The sequence below is a fragment of the Nelumbo lutea genome, chromosome 1 (genome assembly GCF_056320005.1).
Source record: "Nelumbo lutea isolate HS-2025 chromosome 1, American lotus-T2T, whole genome shotgun sequence".
Taxonomy (NCBI): domain Eukaryota; kingdom Viridiplantae; phylum Streptophyta; class Magnoliopsida; order Proteales; family Nelumbonaceae; genus Nelumbo; species Nelumbo lutea.
This window is the reverse complement of record NC_142684.1, coordinates 202828306-202846895: the sequence shown is the minus strand read 5'-3', so window position 1 is coordinate 202846895 and position 18590 is coordinate 202828306.

Genomic DNA, 18590 nt, shown 5'->3' with positions numbered 1-18590 from the left:
CTTTAGTTAGGGCTGTTCACGGGTCGGGTTGGGTCGGTTTACTGAGATTTTTCCAACCAACCCGACCTGGTCGGGTTACTTGAAATTGAAACCGAAATTGACCCTGTGTTAAGCTAAACTGACCTGGTCGGTTTGAGTCGGGTTGGGTCGGTGTTAGCTCTAAGTTCAACCATGGTAATAAATTGGTAGATTGGAGAAAAAAAACTGAAATTTGATGTAAAAAAGGACACCTAATTCTATTAGAGAAAGAAGATTGAAATTGGTAGGGGGGCGGACCAAGTTAGAATAGAAGTTAAAGAAAATAGAAAGTCGAACTGTATTAGAGAAAGAAGACTGAAATTTGTATATTTCAAGAAACCTTCTAATCTAAGTAAAAAAGGACACCTAATTCTAATTGTAATTGGTTGCCAATTTGGTGTAAAAGACCATGAAAACTAGGATCCTTTGATTCTTTTCTTTAAACTTTTACAAAAAATTCCTTGTCTAGTTGTCTTACAATATTTTCCATTAATGTCATTCCTAACTAGAAGACTAGAAATTAAGTTAGGTTGTAACTAGGATAGAGACAACTTAGCTAAGTAGAAACTAAGTAGGTTGTAACTACTAACTAGGAACTAACTACTAACTACTAAGTCAGTTCGGTTTGGGTCATTTTCGGTTTTCACATATGAAAACCAAAACCGACCTGAACCATCGGTTTATGGTTTTTTACAACCCGAAATTGACCGGTGCTGAAGAAAACCTGGCCAACTCGGGTTGGGTCGGTCCGGGTTGGTCGGTTTGGTCGGGTTGGGTCTTCTTATGAACAGCCCTAGCTTTAGTGAATGAGGTGGTACTGATAATTTCCCATCACACCTTTCCTGAAGTCAATTGCATACTTAGGGGAGGATGGGAGTCCTGATGTCAATCGCCCCAAGCCCCTCTTGCATCTCATTCCAGGTAACAACAGAAGAAAGAGGAAGTGTTGGAAGCTCACTTGTATGTGCAGACAACTCAGGACGAAACCCAACTAAGATATCTCAGAAGAACGCTATTGTGAACACTAGTGAATCCAAGAAAATTTTCAACCCTGGAACTCCAGCTCTACAGCTGTCAGCCCTGAAACTTTGCAATGCTACAGAGATAGGTGCTCGGAGGATTGCCGTGAGAAGCTGGCAACACAAGAGATTTCCAGCTGGAAGGAAACTGTTCAAAGCCGTCGGAATCCGCTTGTAGCTACCGCTCTTATCAACATCGAGCTCTATTCTTCTTCCCTCCTTGAGCAAGGAAGAGTGGAGAGAGGACGAATCCGAAACAGAGTGCTTCCTCTATTACCCTGTATATTCAGACAACACCAGGGATTGGGACTTTGGGAGCGAAGGCCAAGTATGGCCGTTTGGGTCAGGATAGGGTAGAAATGGAATTAACATACAAGAAATATCAAATTCTGGAACTAAACCAAACGCTATATGGTCTGTAGTTTTAGACCTAAAATCAAATCGATTTGTTCTCAGAACAATTGAGTCTAACCTGATAAAACCAATTACAATAAATCTATTAAAAAAATACGGAAAAGTACGAACAGGCCTAATGCAGATTTCAGATTCCCACAGCAAAGCTATAAATATTCAAAAGGTCCAAAAACCACACTCTATGTATCTATACCCACCTGTGAATTGGCATCAATTCCGAACTGACACCTACCCCAAATATACTTTGAACCTACAAATTCTGACCCTGGGGTTATCAGTCATTCTCCCTTAAAAATATTATACATTTAAATATATATAATTATATATATGACTTAGTGTAGGTATAAATAAGTTTGGGACTGGATAGAATTTGTCCCGAACTGATAATAATGGGGACAATAGATTAAGAACCGGAATTAATCCATCATCATAAATCCTGAATAAGACCAGTCCCAATCAGTTCGGATCCATATCAAGTCAGATCCGACCCATTAACAGCCCTATTGCTATTATCATACCTGAACAGAGCACTACCAAGCCTAGTTCGGATTAGTATCTATCACTATCACATCATTTAAGTCTTGTCTCCATTATTATTGTACTGTGACATATCTTTTTTTTTTGGTTAATCACCCATAACTTTTTTGGAGAATGACCAATACCCCCAGTGTCAGAATTTGTAGGTTCAAAGTACATTTGGGGTAGGTGCCAGTTTAGAATTGATGCCAATTCAAGGCAGGTATGGGTGCATAGGTTGTGGTTTTTGGACGTTTTGAATGTTTATAGTTGTGCAGTGGGAATCAGATTTCTGCATTGGGTGTATCTATACTTCTCTGTTTGTTCCCCTTTACCCTTTTTTTCCCCAAAGTGCTGGTTGCGGGACTTGATTCCGCGTCAAAGCTAGAACAACCCAGCTAACACACCAACGAGCCAGCCCTCGATTGGTGTACTGTGACATATCAATATCATAGCAACTTGAGAGTTGAGATTAAAAAAAAAAAAGTAATCAACATCGATGTATCAATTAACAAATCATGTTTGTCAATTCAAACCCAAAGAAAAAAGAATGATATTTTTAAGGTACAAAATTGAGGACTTTTCACACACTACCAGTGCAATATTATATCCAGAATCAGGACCAGTTGTTCATAAAACTGTATGGAACGGGTACCGACCACGAGTAACACAGTATAGTACTGATCTACACATGTGGGTATGAACTTATTTTATAATTATGTATTCACTCATGATTGGTTACATTGATTACATGTCCTGTTTTACACAGCTGTGCATAGGGGTGATCATTTCAGTCCGGCCCAGAAATTATGGGATTGGGCCTGGGTTTTGTGTTCAGACTCAACCCAGGCCTGGGCCCACATCAGGCCTGCAAATTTTAGGGCTAGGCTTGGGCTTAATACTTCAAGCCCGGCCCGGCCCACATATATTTAAACTTACATATTTTATGTATAATGTATACATATGTATACATGTTATTTTACATTATATTATATATTTTATATATAAACATTATAACATGATATGTAAATTTATATTATATAATGTATAGAATAAGTTTATATGCATGTTATGTCATTTAATATATAGATATGTAATGTTTTATATATGAGTGACATTGACTCAGAATCAGGCCCGGTCTAGCCCAACCCCGTATAGACCTGGACTAGGGCTTATGTTTCAGGCTTGGAACCCCAGGCCTAAGCTATAACTCTTATCATAAGTGCAAAGCCCAGCCCATGATCACCCCTACCTGTGCAAGCAGCAGGGAGATATGGAATTCCAAATATAGGATGGGCTATCATTTTTAGTTTCTCTCTTGCAATTAAGGCCTCATTTGTTTATCGGTATTTTGCAAGGGATAAATTGGTTAATTGGGTAATTGATTTATTTTATTCGACCATCCATATAATAGGTTCTATGGAAATATTATTTTCTAGAGAATATCAATTTTCACGATAAATAATACTCTTCTAGGCATGGGTAAGTTGTTTATCCACCCACTAAAAATGTTAAAATCTCCCACCTTCATCTTTACTTGAATAAGTGAAAATGTGACTAAACACTAATATCGCAATTTGCCTAATAACGCTTGACTGGGAATAAACGCATTACCTATATACCAAAAAAGACAAACGAAACCTAAAATTTCTTGCAAAACTGGATTAATGAACCAATCCATCATGGTGGACAATGACCTTTGATATATGAAGAGGGTGGATAGACAAGGAGGAAATGCAAAGCATGAGTTAGAAGTTGTGGAAGACTCAAGGTATAGTATTTTACAAAATGGAAACCAACTAGAATCGAGTTCGAAAAAGTCTGATCGACCAAAGGGGAAGGATCATCACACATCATGACATTTGCAGGAGGATAACCAAGCAAGATCTAATATGGATCTGGATGTCAGAAAAAAAGGCCAGTTGTTACCACTGCAACCTAATTTCATTGTCAATCGATCAAATGCAAATCTTAATCAGGAAGCAAGCTCTCATGCTAACCCAGATGAAGGAGCAGAAATACATAACTAGCACTCTTCTTCATCGACAGCGGTGGTGGGAAGCAAGCCAAGTAGAGATTTTTTTGATATGGAGAAAAATCTTCATCATAATAGTGCAGAAGATCCTATCCATGCAGAACAAGAAGAGGACACGTCTCGGGTTAAATTGCATGCACAAGAGTTGATGCAAGTTGACTCTCATCAAGCAACATCTGAGAGTGTACGAAAGGTAGATAGTTTGTCGAGAGAAAATTTTTAAAATCCAACCGGAGAAGGGTAAAGCAAACCTTACCACAATTGAACTAGATGGTGTTATCATATTAGGAGAACCAACAAGGGGAACAAGGGGATCGACAACAAGCACTTCTTCCCCTTCCAAACATGCTCAAACTTCAGTAGCCGAGAAGGGTAAAGCAGACCTTACCACTATTGAACTAGATGGTGTTATCATATTAGGAGAACCAACAAGGGGAACAAGGGGATCGACAACAAGCACTTCTTCCCCTTCCAAACATGCTCAAGCTTCAGTAGCCAATTACTTACAGGCAAGACTTAGGAGTTACGTGGAATCCACACATGCAACACCAGATGAGAAACAACATCACTCAACAATAGAGGGGGATCCTAGTAACTCCAAGTCTACATCAACCAGTACCAGAACGCATTCAACAAGCAATCGGAATTCATTATCCCAACTCACCATTAAGACAAACCAGCTCAGCATCAGGAAGACTCCTCTACTACCAAGTCCGTTCGTTCATCCAAAAACCCAAAATATCTCACTCGGCTCAAGTCCACTAACTCTATCAATACATCAACCTCAATCAGACTTATTCTTGATACACCTTCATCAGAACACTAAACGGATAATCATGAAAATAACCAGTTCCTTGAATATCCTTCCAACCATTATCACCCAAATTTACATGATAATGATACCAACACTAAACTCGTTCGACAAAGGGAGGCTTTGGAAGAGGTGGATGCCACCATGCAGCATGATACACCAGTGTATTGTGTTTCAAGGTTCTTCTCAAAATCCACCATACCCATCAATGAAAATATTATGTCGGAATGCATGTGGAGCGGGTAATACAAACTTTCAGGATGCATTGAAAGATTTGTTACGCTTGCATCACCCAAATATTGTTATAATACTGGAGACTCGTATCCAGAATGTTGATTCTTCTAGGATCATTTCTTGCCTTGGTTATTCGGGAGCCTATATCCTTGACGCCAAAGGTTTTTCTAGGGGTATATGGATGTTATGGGATAATGAGGAGATCAAAATAGATGCTACTCCTGTCTCGAGTAGATGTATACATGCAATCATTCATATGCATCTGCCAACTAGAATGAGTACTATTAGTAGTATATGGACACCCGAAACCTCAAAGAAATCAAGAGTGGTGGATGGAGCTACAATTTATGGGAGCCATGCAGTAGCCATGGGTTATTATGGGTGATTTTAATGCAATACTAAATCAAGGGGAAAAAATGAAGGCCATCCCACCCGAATTTTCAGAAAATGAATAACTTACATGCAACTATGGAAATATGTCATTTGTTGGACATGCCATACCATGGGCCATGTTTTACGTGGTCCAATAAGCATGAAGGTAATAGATATATTATCTCATTTGGATAGAGTGTTGTATAATGCAAAGTGGAACCAGATTTTCAAGAAGACATGCCTGATTCATTTGCCACGCACATCTTCAGATCACTGTCCTCTTCTACTAGTCATAGAAGGTATGTCTTCTCTGCCTCAAAAGCCTTTTAGAATTGAACACATGTGGTTTATTGATTCTTCTTTTTCTAAAGTAGTAAGGGAGGCTTGGGATAATCCATCTAGTTCATTAGCTATCTCACACTACATTCAATTTGTTAATAAGATGTCTGCTTTGGCCAAAGCTTGGAATAGGGATAGCTTTGGGAATATTTATACCCGAAAAAAACTATTCTGAAACGTTTATAGGGCATCCAAAAATATTTATCTTGGAGAAAGTCAAATTTTCTTAAGCAGGAGGAAATAATATGGTTACAAAAATCGAGGATCCAATGAATTAGAGAGGGAGATATGGATACTAGGTTTTTCCATCTAACAATGGTTAAAATAAGAAGTTATAATAGAATTATAACAGTGAAGTATAATTATAATAATTGGATCTTGAGTGATTCGGAAGTCTTTAATAATTATTTTCAAAATTTGTATAGGGAGTCACAAATTGGGACACACCATACAACTAACCCTATTATCTAGCAGATTACTGAACCTACAAGCACTTATTTCTACCCTATAACTGAGGATGAAATTAAAGCTACTTTTTGGAGTTTAGCAAGAAACAAAATTCCGAAACAAGATGGCCTAACAACATAATTTTTTAGGAAACATTGGGATATTATAGGAAATACGGTTTAGAGTGTGATTTAAGGAATTTTTTAACACGGGGGAGATGCCTTTGGAACTAAATAAAATTTTAATTACTCTTATCCCAAAGCAAACTCAACCTAAAAGAGTGACCCATTTCCGCCCAATCAGCCTATGCAATACAGTGTATAAGGTGGTCACAAAAATAATTGCTAACCATATTAAAATTTTTCTCCCTGAAATTATATCTGAGAACCAAATGGCTTTTGTCCCAATAAGAAATATACAAGACAACATTGTGTTAATGCATGAGACTGTCCATTTCTTCAAAAATAAAAAGGGTAAGGAAGGATATATTGGTATTAAAGTTGACTTTGAGAAGGCATATGATAAATCGAGATAGTCTTTCATTGAGGCATCTATTAGATAAGTGACATCCATCATTATCCAACTCTGCAGCATATATATATCCATAAGTTTTAAATTTTATCCAAGCCTAGTAAGGAACAGGCTAAGCCGCACAGGCTTAGCCGGGTAGCCTGCGCGGCTTAGCCCCTTCTTTATTAGGCTTGGATAAAATTTAAAACTTATGGACTTTGGCTAAAATTTCAAGCACCAAGCGGCTTTACTACTTTTTAAGATACGTTCTAGATTTCTTAAATATGTTTGTTTCAATAATATTATATATAATAAAAATATATTAATAATATATGATATATATTAATTTATTAAATTACATCGTAAGTAGGACCAACGTTTTCGAACCGTCAATGACCCGAACAGTCAGACCGTTCGGACCAGAAATCGGTCACTCAAACGGTTCCAGCTTTGGCTCGAACTGTTTTGTAGTGCAAACTATTGAAAGAGTAAAAAAACATCAACCTGGGCAGCAGTTAGCGGTTCAGTATTTTTTAAAATTTGTTTTTATTTTATTTTAAAATAAAATAAAAAATAAAAAATAAAAAACAAAAAACAAATATATCCTAAGTTTTTATTACCTTGAATGACTCTCCCCTTAGGGTTTTATTTTTCCAAACCCAGAAGTCCCTTTAGGCCTTCACTGAAGACGACGGTAACGACAAGCTGGCACCGCCCTTCCCAAAATCCAAGCAAGCACCCGCTAGTGACCAAAGTTGCAAAGGCAGTTGGTGAACAAAGTTTCGACTTTCGAGTCTTCCGACATCTGTGAAGGAACAACTCAACGGCATCTTGAAAGGAACGACTCCAGTGACTATCTTCGCTGCGGCGACCACTGTGGACTCCAACCTCCGGCGACTATCTTTGATGCGACTGCCAACGACTAGTGTGGTAGGAGTACAACGACAAGCCGATGACTATTTAGTTCAGATTTTAGGTAACTAAGTGATTTTTTTTTTTGTTTTTCTCAAATCTCTCATTTAGTCATTTGAATGATTTTTCATTAACTCTTTTTTTTTTTTTGCAATACTATAATTTTTCAAGGAACTGAACCACCATTTGTGCTAGTGACCACTCCATTGGAGCCGAGAGCCACTACAAAATCTGAGGTTGAGGCATCCCCTGTTTTTTAGTTTTGATTTGAAGCTTAAACTGGTATATTTCTTTCTTATTTAAAGCTTAAAGCCTTAAAGTTTGGATTTTATATAATGCATCATTCATTGTTGGTATGCCTGAATCAATTAATCTTGTATTTCCAACTCTTTAGCTAGTTTTCTGAAATTTGAATGCTCAAGAAGACAAAGTACTTTAGTCTGATTTCATTTGATTTGTTTGATAGTATATATTTCAATTTATGAGTTTAATTTTTGGTTGTTTAGCTGAATTGTGTAATCATATATTCATATATTCAAGTTTAATTGGTTGTTTAGCTTAATTGATTCTTTAGTTTAATCTTTGGTTGATGGGTGTTTGTGATTCTTTTATTGAATAGAGATGGAAACAAGCACAAATAATGATCAATCTGATTCACAACCAACAACAAAGCCTAACTCCTCAAATGTTAGGGACAAAACTGATCCTACATGGGAACATGTCACCCTTAAAGTGGATCCTATTAATGGAGCAAAGTCAATGACATGCATGTATTGTTAGAAAACTTTTAAAGGAGGAGGCATTAATAGGATAAAACTTGCACAAAGAAAAGGAGAAATTGCAGTTTGTCGAAAAGTACCATATGATGCTAGGTTTAAAATGGAGCAATTGTTAGATGGAATTATTGAAAAGAAAAAAGCTTCTAGTTCTGAATTTGAATTGCGTGATACTAAAACAAGTGATGATGTTGATGTTAGGGAAATGCATCCATCTAGTACAGATGGAGAGAATTTGAGGAGTAGTCAAGGGAAAAGTCAAATATAACCTTAGGAAAGAGGAAAACACCTACATGGCTAATAACTAACCATTTTGCTCCACGAACTACTCCAAGTGCACAACCATCCATTAAGAGTACATTAGCATCTAAGGCAATAGTTAAACTTGTAGATCGTGTTGTTATGAAATGGATGTGCGATGCTTGCATTCCTTTGAATGCTATTAACTCAAAATATTTGTAATCAATGTTGGATGTAATTGTTAGTGTTGGTTAAGGTTAAATAGTCCTTCATATTATAGTTGCATGACTAATTTGTTGAGAGATTTGGTCAATGAGGTTCAATTGTCTACTAATAAACTCCGTAGGGAGTGGGGATCATTTGGTTGTACCATAATGGCTGATGGATGGACATATACATGCAATCGAACTTTGATAAACTTTTTGGCATATTGTCTTGAAGGAATTACATTTATTAAGTTTTTGGATGCCTCTAACATGGCTAAGAGTGCAAATTATTTGTTTTGCTTGTTCAAGGAAGTTATAGATTGGGTTAAGGTTGAAAATGTTGTTCAAGCTGTCACAGACAATGCAACAAATTATGTAGCTAAGGAAGATTATTGGAGGAAGAATTTCCATGGATTTTTTGGTCACCTTGTGCAGCACATTGCTTGAACTTGATGTTGAAAAAATTTGCAAAGATTGATTATATTGAAGATGTGATTTGATGTGCTTCTAAAATAACAAAGTTTGTATGCAATCATACTTTTGCCAAGGTTTAAAATTTCGATACAATACATTTGATATGGGGTGTATCATATCATATCTTTGAAAAATAGATATGGGATACGCATGAAAATTAAACATTTCATCTTTTTTCATGCGTATTAGACCCATATTGAGGGCATACCGGGGGTGTATCAAGGCGTATCGAGGGCATATTAGGGGTGTATCGGGGCGTATCGGTAGCGTATCGACGAAAAAGATATAGCCAAAAACTTTAAAAAAATTAAAGGGGAAAAGCATGCTTCTTTTCCCCGAAATAAGCATTCTTTCACCCCAAAATGACTCTAAAACTCTAATCTTCATTCCTAGAGTGCTAGATTTGCAAAAGTTTGCAAGAAATAGGTGTGAATCGTTAATTATTTTAAAGATTTTTCAAAATTTGAAAAAATATGGCAAAAATAGGTTTTTTTTTCAATTTTTTTTATAATATCTTGTAATTTCTTTTTTTTTTATGAATGTTTAAATTTATGTTGATCTACATTTCTTACATTCAAAATCACATTTTTTTTTGTGTTATTAGTGTATTTATGAAAATTTCATGAAGATATTTGGGGAAAATATAAATTAACAAAAAATTTTAAAATGTAATTTTTTTTCTAACTATAAAGACTAAATATGTTTTAGATCTATGGATTTATCTATCATATCCATAGAACAATTGAAATTTCTTCTTTACTTTTTTTTTATTTTTTATATTTTTAGAATTAAAAAAAGAAATAATAATTAATTATATTTTATCATTTGATCACAACAATTGAATATATTATAATTCTATGGATGATCTATCATATCCATAAATCAATTGAAATTTCTTCTTTAATAATATTTTTTTTATTTTTTATTTTTAGAATAAAAAAACAATTAATTAATTATATTTTATCGTTTGATCACAATGATTGAATATATTATAATTCTATGGATGATCTATCATATCCAAAAAGCAATTGAAATTTCTTCTTTAATAATTATTTTTTGAATATATATATATATATATATATAATGTTTATTTATTTTTTATAATTTTTTGGAAATGAATAATAAATAATAACTATTAATTTTATTTTCACATAGAAGTTGTGCCAATGCATGTTTTGGTTAGACAGGAGAGTTGAGTTTTTCCCATCCCGTAAAACATTAAAACTTAAGAAGTATAATTTATAAATTATAGCTATGCATAGGTTTTTTAATGAAATTATAATTAAATACAATATATTTCTTCATAAAACCATTAAAATATATTATTTTAATGTATATACACCTCATTGAGGACTTATATTTATTGTTATTAATGTATTTTTGTGATTAATTGAAGTATTTATAGTGTTTCCAAGTGTATCTATATGTATCTTAGTTTTTCTCCGATACACATGCATATCCAAGGCATATCCCGATACGTCTCTTAAAATTACCTTTCCAATACACTTGGCGTTTCTGATACTTTGAACATTGACTTTTGCATTATCAATGCTAAGGAAGAGACATGGTTGGATAGAGATAGTGTGCCCTGGAGTCACCCGCTTTGCAACTAGTTTCATTGCATTAGATAGCATTTTAAAGCACATGCATGATCTGTAATATTTGGTGACCAACTGACCAATAAAAATTTCAATGAATCTAGATATGTAAGAGATGCAAAGGGGAAAGAAGTGATAAAGATTGTATTTGATAATGTTTTTTGAAAATTATGCAAAACAATTGTAGGTTTCATATCACCACTTGTTAGTGCATTGAGAATTGTTTATTCAGACAAAAGGCCTGCAATGGGGTATATGTATCATGTCATGTTGAAGGCAAAGAAAGTAATTAAAAAATAGTTCCATAATAGGAGATCTGAATATGGCCAATTTCGCAGATTGTTGAAAAAAGATGAAATAGATAAATGGATCAAAATCTTCATCTTATAGGTTATTATCTCAATCTAGCCTTTCAATATGATATAAATTCAAAAGTTAAAACCCCAACTACCATGTCAATTGTTCTTGATGTCATTGAGAGGCTTATAGATAAAAAAAAATGTGCAAATACATATGAACGAATGGCTCTCTCTTTTTGAATCTTGTCTTGGTGATTTTGGGAGGGACATGGCTTTAAGAGCAGTTAAGAGAATGGCTCCAGGTAATAGTCATTTTCTTTCTTATGACATGTTTGTTATTTTGTATTTATTATATACTATGTTATTTCATTTTATTTATTTGGTTCTATCATCTATGTAATTTCTAGGTGAATGGTGGATAAGGTTTGGTTGTTGTGGCCCAATTCTTATAAAGGTTGTTGTGCGGATTCTTAGTCGGACTTGTAGTTCATCTGGTTGTGAACGTAATTAGAGTGTTTTTGAACACATTCACACAAAGAGAAAGAATAGGCTGGAGCATCAAAGGCTCAATGATCTTTATACGTTCATTGTAACCTACGTTTGATGGATGGGTATGCATTTTATGTTTCATAATGCATATTATTTATTATTTATTAGTGTAATATATTTTTTATTTCTTATGTCACTCCATCTTACCTTGACATTTATGATAATAACTTGTAGGAAACAAATTCAAAAGTTTGACCCAATTGAAGATGGTCATATTGATATTCTAGAAGATTGGATGGTAAATGAGGACAAGAATCATTCCTTACTTGACAATGCTGAAAAGGATGATATGCTTTGTAGTGATGGTACAACAAATCCAATATTGGAACCTCAAGCAAACAAGCAATTTAGGGATGGAGGTAATTTGGATAATATCATCTCATATTCTTCGTTTCATATTTTAGTATTGAATCTTGGACTTTATGATCTTTAATTTTGTCTATTTATGTTTTTAGATGATTGTAATTTTTCAATGAGATGTTGGGGGAAAATCAAAGACATGATCATGTAAATGTAGATGAAGGTGAAACACAACCCGAAGATGAGGATGATGTACCACCTGGTTTTAGTTGGCTCCACCAATGAAGAGTTTATGGATTTGAAATTTGGACTTATTAATTATATTTTAATTCAGTGACTAGTCTTTGACACTTCTTAGATTTTAATTTATGGACCTTATGTTTTACATTTACTATTTAGTTGCAACTCATGAGTTGTAGAGACTCGAAAATGTTACTTAATTTGATGTTATTGCATCTTGTTTTATGGTAGTTTAATTTGGCACTCTTGCACTCTTGCACTCTTACACTTTTATGATAGTTTAACAAAGAATTCAAGCATGAGTTCAAGAACTCAAGTATGAATTCAAGTAACTCAATCAATTTGACAAAACAATAGTGATAGAAATATATTTGATTAATGAAGAGATGAAAGAGTACTGTTAAAAGTTTGATTGCAAGGAAGAAAGCAATTTAAAAACATCAGTTGACGAAACAAGAGATAAAAGTTTAAAAGTTAGAACTGAGATTAGTCTAGGTATTGTGACCTTCAGAAAAGATCTGCTCTTCAAACTCTATTTACAAGTGAGTTAGCTAAGTGTTAACCAATCTAGGGATCCACCTTAAAGATGGTCTTCTAACTCATCCACTTCTAAGTGAATCTTATCCTATGCATTATCTACTCTGTGCATGTGCTAAAGTTCATAGTTGTAACACCCATGCATTGCATGGTAGCTTCGTTTTAATCATCATGCACCAAGGTGTAACACCCATGTAGTGCAAACATATGTTGTTGTGATAATGTAGCAGATGAAAAAGATGGTGTAGTAAGGTGGTCCCTACATCTTTGTTTGAATGAGAAGATCCCTTTGTTGTAAGACTAAAACAAGGACAGAGATTTTAAGATGTTTTAAAAATTTGAAGAAGAATCAAGAGTAAAGGAGTATTTTCATCCATTTTAATGGTTTGACATTCTGATAAGTACTTTTTAGAAACCACAAGGGTACTTTAATTCATTTTAAGAACCAGAGGGTTGGTTGAAGTATTTGTTTTTCTTTTAGAAAACATAATTTTGGTGGTTTTAAAAACATGATTTGCTTTTGAGACAAAAGCATCGTGTCTTCAGGTTCAAAACAAAAACAAGGTTGGATAACGTGTATTAATTTTTTTGACACAACAATTTTGAAAACAAGTGAAAACAAAAAACATTCACAAAACACCCCTTAAATTGGTAGGGCTATCTAGGGCCGCTAAGGGTTGTTTCATAAGTTTTAGACTATGGGGGTGTTTAGGTAATTTAGCAAGGCAGGGTGGTTTGATGGTTATTCTATTTACATGCCTAGGATTTCTAGGATTTGAAGGTATAGTTTGGATGGTAGAGATTGGGTCTGAGGGTGTAGTAAGGTCACAAAACAAAAAACATTCACAAAACACCTCTTAAATTGGTAGGGTTATCTAGGGCCGCTAAGGGTTTTTTCTTAAGTTTTAGACTACGGGGGTGTTTAGGTAATTTAACAAGGCAGGGTGGTTCGATGGTTATTCTATTTACATGCCTAAGGATTTGTAGGATTTGAAGGTATAGTTTGGATGGTGGAGATTGGGTCTGAGGGTGTAGTAAGTTCTCAAGGGCTTGGGACCAATTAAATGTGCTAGAATCGAATCTTTTGTTTCAAGGGGCAAATGAAAGTATTTTTAGATGAAACTTAATGGGGTGGTTTTTGAGGGTCCAACATCTAACGGTGAGATATGATTGGTATAAAAATACTTGAGTCAAGATGATTAGGTGATGAGTGTCTTAGCCAATAAGAGAGCTTGGATTGGACTCTTGATCTAATGTAAATGGGGTATATTTGTGACAACATTTTGTGGAAAAGTGCTTTAAGGTGTATAGAGTTTATTTGTAGTGAATGAATCATGGTTTTCAAAACCAGATCAGACTGGATGGTTGGACCGGAAAAATTGGGAACCGATCACTTGACTGGTTCTGTTTTACCCCCAGAACTGTCTTTTTGACCAAAAAACCGTTGATTTGGTCAGTAAATTGCTAACTTGGGCGGTTGAACCATTCAAACCATTCGAACCGTCTAACAGTTTTTTGGCCATTTTTATTTTTTTTAATATTTTATTTCTTTTATCAAAATGGGTTGTCTATTCAGTTTGAACAATCGAACCGTTAAACTCAAGAATCGGACCCCTGAACTGCCCGTTGTCCAATTCAGTTTTAAGGGAATTAGATATAAAGGGTTTAAATGTTTCAACCAATGGGAGAGCCTATATTGAAATATTGGTCTAATGAAGGATCAGATAGAGTATTGGTTAGATGAAATTTTGCGAGCAAGTGTAACAAGGTATCTAGAGATTTAGTGGCATGGTTTGATTTGGCTAATCGAGTCTATGATGGATTGTGAAATCTTTAATTGATGGGTTGTGAAATCTTGGAGTTATATGATTGACATTTGGTGTTAATGGATATCTTATGATTTTAAATCATATAATTTGGTCTGATCTAATAATGGTAAGGGTGTGGATGATGCTTGATTTGGGCCATTGGACGAGAACCAAGCAAGTTTAACGATGAATTTAGTAGATCTTTCGGACATGGATTGGTCTTGGGCTTGATTTTATTGTGGTGAAGAATTTATCTTTTACATATTTTGTTCTAAATCATAAGATGGCATTTGTAATGTTCAATCAAGGTCGTTAAAAGGGAATTTGATAGATCTGATAGTGGATTAGAGGAGTTCACACTTATGGATAGATCTAATATTCAATCATAAGAATTTATCTTTATTTCTAGCCCTTGAAGTGGAACCTTTTAGGTTAATTTTGGATTTGGAGAATCTAAAGCTACGATCTAATGTTCTTAGGTTTTCAAGCATTTTGAGATGACTAGGTTGGTTTGATTAGGTGTTTAAGATGTGGATTGGGGTCATCCCATAGATTGGGTTGCCTTTATAAACTTGGAGCTCATTGTCAATGAGCCCTTGGGACCTAACTATCTAAGGGCCATCCTATATATCAATTTTGGCTCCATTTTTCACAAGCCAACATGGCAGGCAACATGAGCCTTTAGCAAGGGCGTGTTTGTCCACTAAGATCCCATAAGCAACCACTACCCCGCTATCCAAAAGTTCTTTAAATAAATATTTAGTGAGATCGAATTTGCTCCTCACAGAGTGCGTCTCACACCAACCTCACAGTGCATCCTACTTGTGCATTAAAAACAACAACTCATGTACATGATGTTATCATTAATGAGAATAATATTTCCAATGCACAAATGCAGTGCATGTGAGGATGGTATGAGGCGTGCTCTATGAAGAGCAGATCCAAACTCGTATTTACTTCTGAAGGGCTAGGCCCACAAAAATGATAAATTTGGAAAAAAGCTTCAATTAGGGCTATTCATAAGAAGATCCAACCTAGATCAACCCAACCTGAATCGGCCGGGTTTTCTTCAGCACTAGTCGGTTTCGGTTTTCATATGTGAAAACCGAAATCGACCCGAACCGAACCGGCTTAGTAGTTAGTAATTAGTTCCTAATTAGTATTTACAACCTACTTAGTTCCTACTTAACTAAGTTGTCTCTATCCTAGTTACAACCTAACTTAATTTTTAATATTCTAGTTAGGAATGGCATCAATGGCAAGTATTGTAAGCCAACTAGATAAGGATTTTTTTTTGAAAAAGTTTAAAGAAAAGAATCAAAGGATCCTAGTTTTTATGGTCTTTTACACCAAATAGGCAATCAATTACAATTAGAATTAGGTGTATTTTTTTACTTAGATTAGAAGGTTTCTTGAAATATACAAATTTCAGTCTTCTTTCTTTAATACAGTTTGACTTTCTATTTTCTTGATAACTTCTATTCTAACTTGGTCCGCCCCCCTACCAATTTCAGTCTTCTTTTTCTCTAATAGAATTAGGTGTCATTTTTTACATCAAATTTCAGTTTTTTTTTTCTCCAATCTACCAATTTATTACCATGGTTGAACTTAGATCCAAAACCGACCCAATCCGACTCAAATCGACCAGGTCGGTTTTGCTTAACACAAGGTCTATTTCAGTTTCAATTTCAAGTAACCTGACCAGATCGGATTGGTTGAAAAAATCTCAATAAACCAACCCAACCCAACCCGTGAACAGCCCTAGCTCCAATCTTGCTTTGCGAGTAGAGCCCGGTTGAAGGTAATAGGATCTCTAAAAAGCAAATCATCCATTTACCTTGTTTTTGCATTTCATAATCCATTAAATTATTTTGTTACTGAGCCCAATTTGTTTTATGTTTTCAACCTTCATTTATGCCTTTTTTTTTCTGAAGATAGCCCCCAAGCTTGTTCCAAATACTCAACACAGCATTACAAGAGCTCCTTCATGGATTATTTGGAAAACAAACTCCTAAGCGGAGAAAAAGCTGCTTGTCTAGCAATGAGCCATTCGATTGCAAACTCGAGGGGCATAGAAAACTAGTGTACCCATGAGCTAGGGTATGCACAACAAGATTAGCTGAACGAGGGATAAAATGGGAACTCTAGAGACGTACAACTGAGTAATATTTTGTTGACAACCTCAATCGAAATTCAAAAGAAAAACTAACTATAAATCGTAAACAAACAAGAAACTAACTGTAATCAAAGGAGTCTAAATTTAATGTGATCATTTTGTTGTGGTCTTTGTGGTATACGAAATAGTGGTCAGCCGTGGTATGATCCAAATATGGTTATGCAACTTATGTCGATCACATTCTCCTTCACACCATTACATCTTTCAGTCATATCTAGAGTGAAGAAATCAGAACATACCTTAGCCTTGGCGAACAAAGCCGCATTGACTTTGGATGTTGCTCATCAACGTTTAATTTATTGAAACCTTAAATGAAGGTTCAAAATATCGACATAAAATATCGAAATAGAGGGGGTTGTATCGGGGGTGGGGTGCATGGGAATTCTTTTAAGGGTGCTCACAACCGAATCAAGGGTATTTTTTGGACCAAACCAGTACTATCATTTTTTGGGAATTAAAATTAATAACCGTAATTGAACCAAAGCTGATCGGTTAATTGGTTGATCAATTTGATTAATTGACAGTTCGATTCATCATTCTTTTTGGTTTTTTTGTTTTTACAATATATATTATAAAATATATATATATATATATATATAATAAAAAACTATATATAATATTATATTTTAAATAATAAATAATATATTATACTATAAATATATACTTTTATATATAATTCATATTTATTAAATTATAATATATAATAAAATAAAAAAGTATATATATATTAGTCGGTTCGACTAACTGCTGATTTTCTATATTAATTAACCGAATCCGAATTAGTACCTTTGATTTTCTGAAAATACCAAACCGACTGCTTCAATTAATCAAAATTTTAATTTGGTTTTCGATTGGTTCATTTTTTTTCGATTTTTCTTAATCTCCCCTAGATTCTTTACTTCTTTACTATTCTTGGTTGAAATTGGGCCTATAGCGTACCGTAGTATTCTTGCTCCCAAACAAATCCAAGCAGAAAGTGGTTGGAGGGACTGACTGTTAGAGGGTGTATTACATCCACCTGGGGTTGTGACTTGTGAGAAGAAGGTGCAATCAGTGGTCGGGGGTAAATGAAATTCAATATATATATATATATATATATATATATATATATATATATATATATATAAAAACGTGGAGGGTTATCTTCTTCTTGGAGTCATGGGTTGATGGCTTCATGACAACGGGGTCCAATCATTTGGTTCAATTGTTTTTCCGATGTCATATCTTTTTCATATCATAGTCGAACCTTTTTTAAAAATAAAAGATAATAAAATTAAAAAAAGCAAATAGTTTTTTAATTATATTCTTAAGTTTTTTTTCATAACAAATTAAGCTTAATACAATTTCTTTCTTATATATAAATTTAAATATTTATTTAAGGTAGGTTTGATCATGTCAAGATTTTTAAGAATTAGGCAACCGAAAATTTGTTCTGATTGTTTTGTTTCAATTTTGGTGGTCCCATCAGTTAATTTTCTTTTTTGATAAGCCATCATTTAATTTGGTTCAGGTCAAGTTTAATAACACTAGTAAAAAATGTTATTCATGAGGCAATTTGGCCATTTTTCATTGTTTTAAGGGTTTGGAGAGCAGCATTTCCGGATAGGCTTTACATTATTTTTTATTCTTTTAGAGCCTGAAAATTCTTTAAATTTCCTTTTTAATATATACATTTTTTTAATGCTCTTTTAGATAGTACAAGTGTACAACCAAACGTCTCCTTTATTTCTTCTCTGCGGTTAAGTTCCCTTCTTAATCTG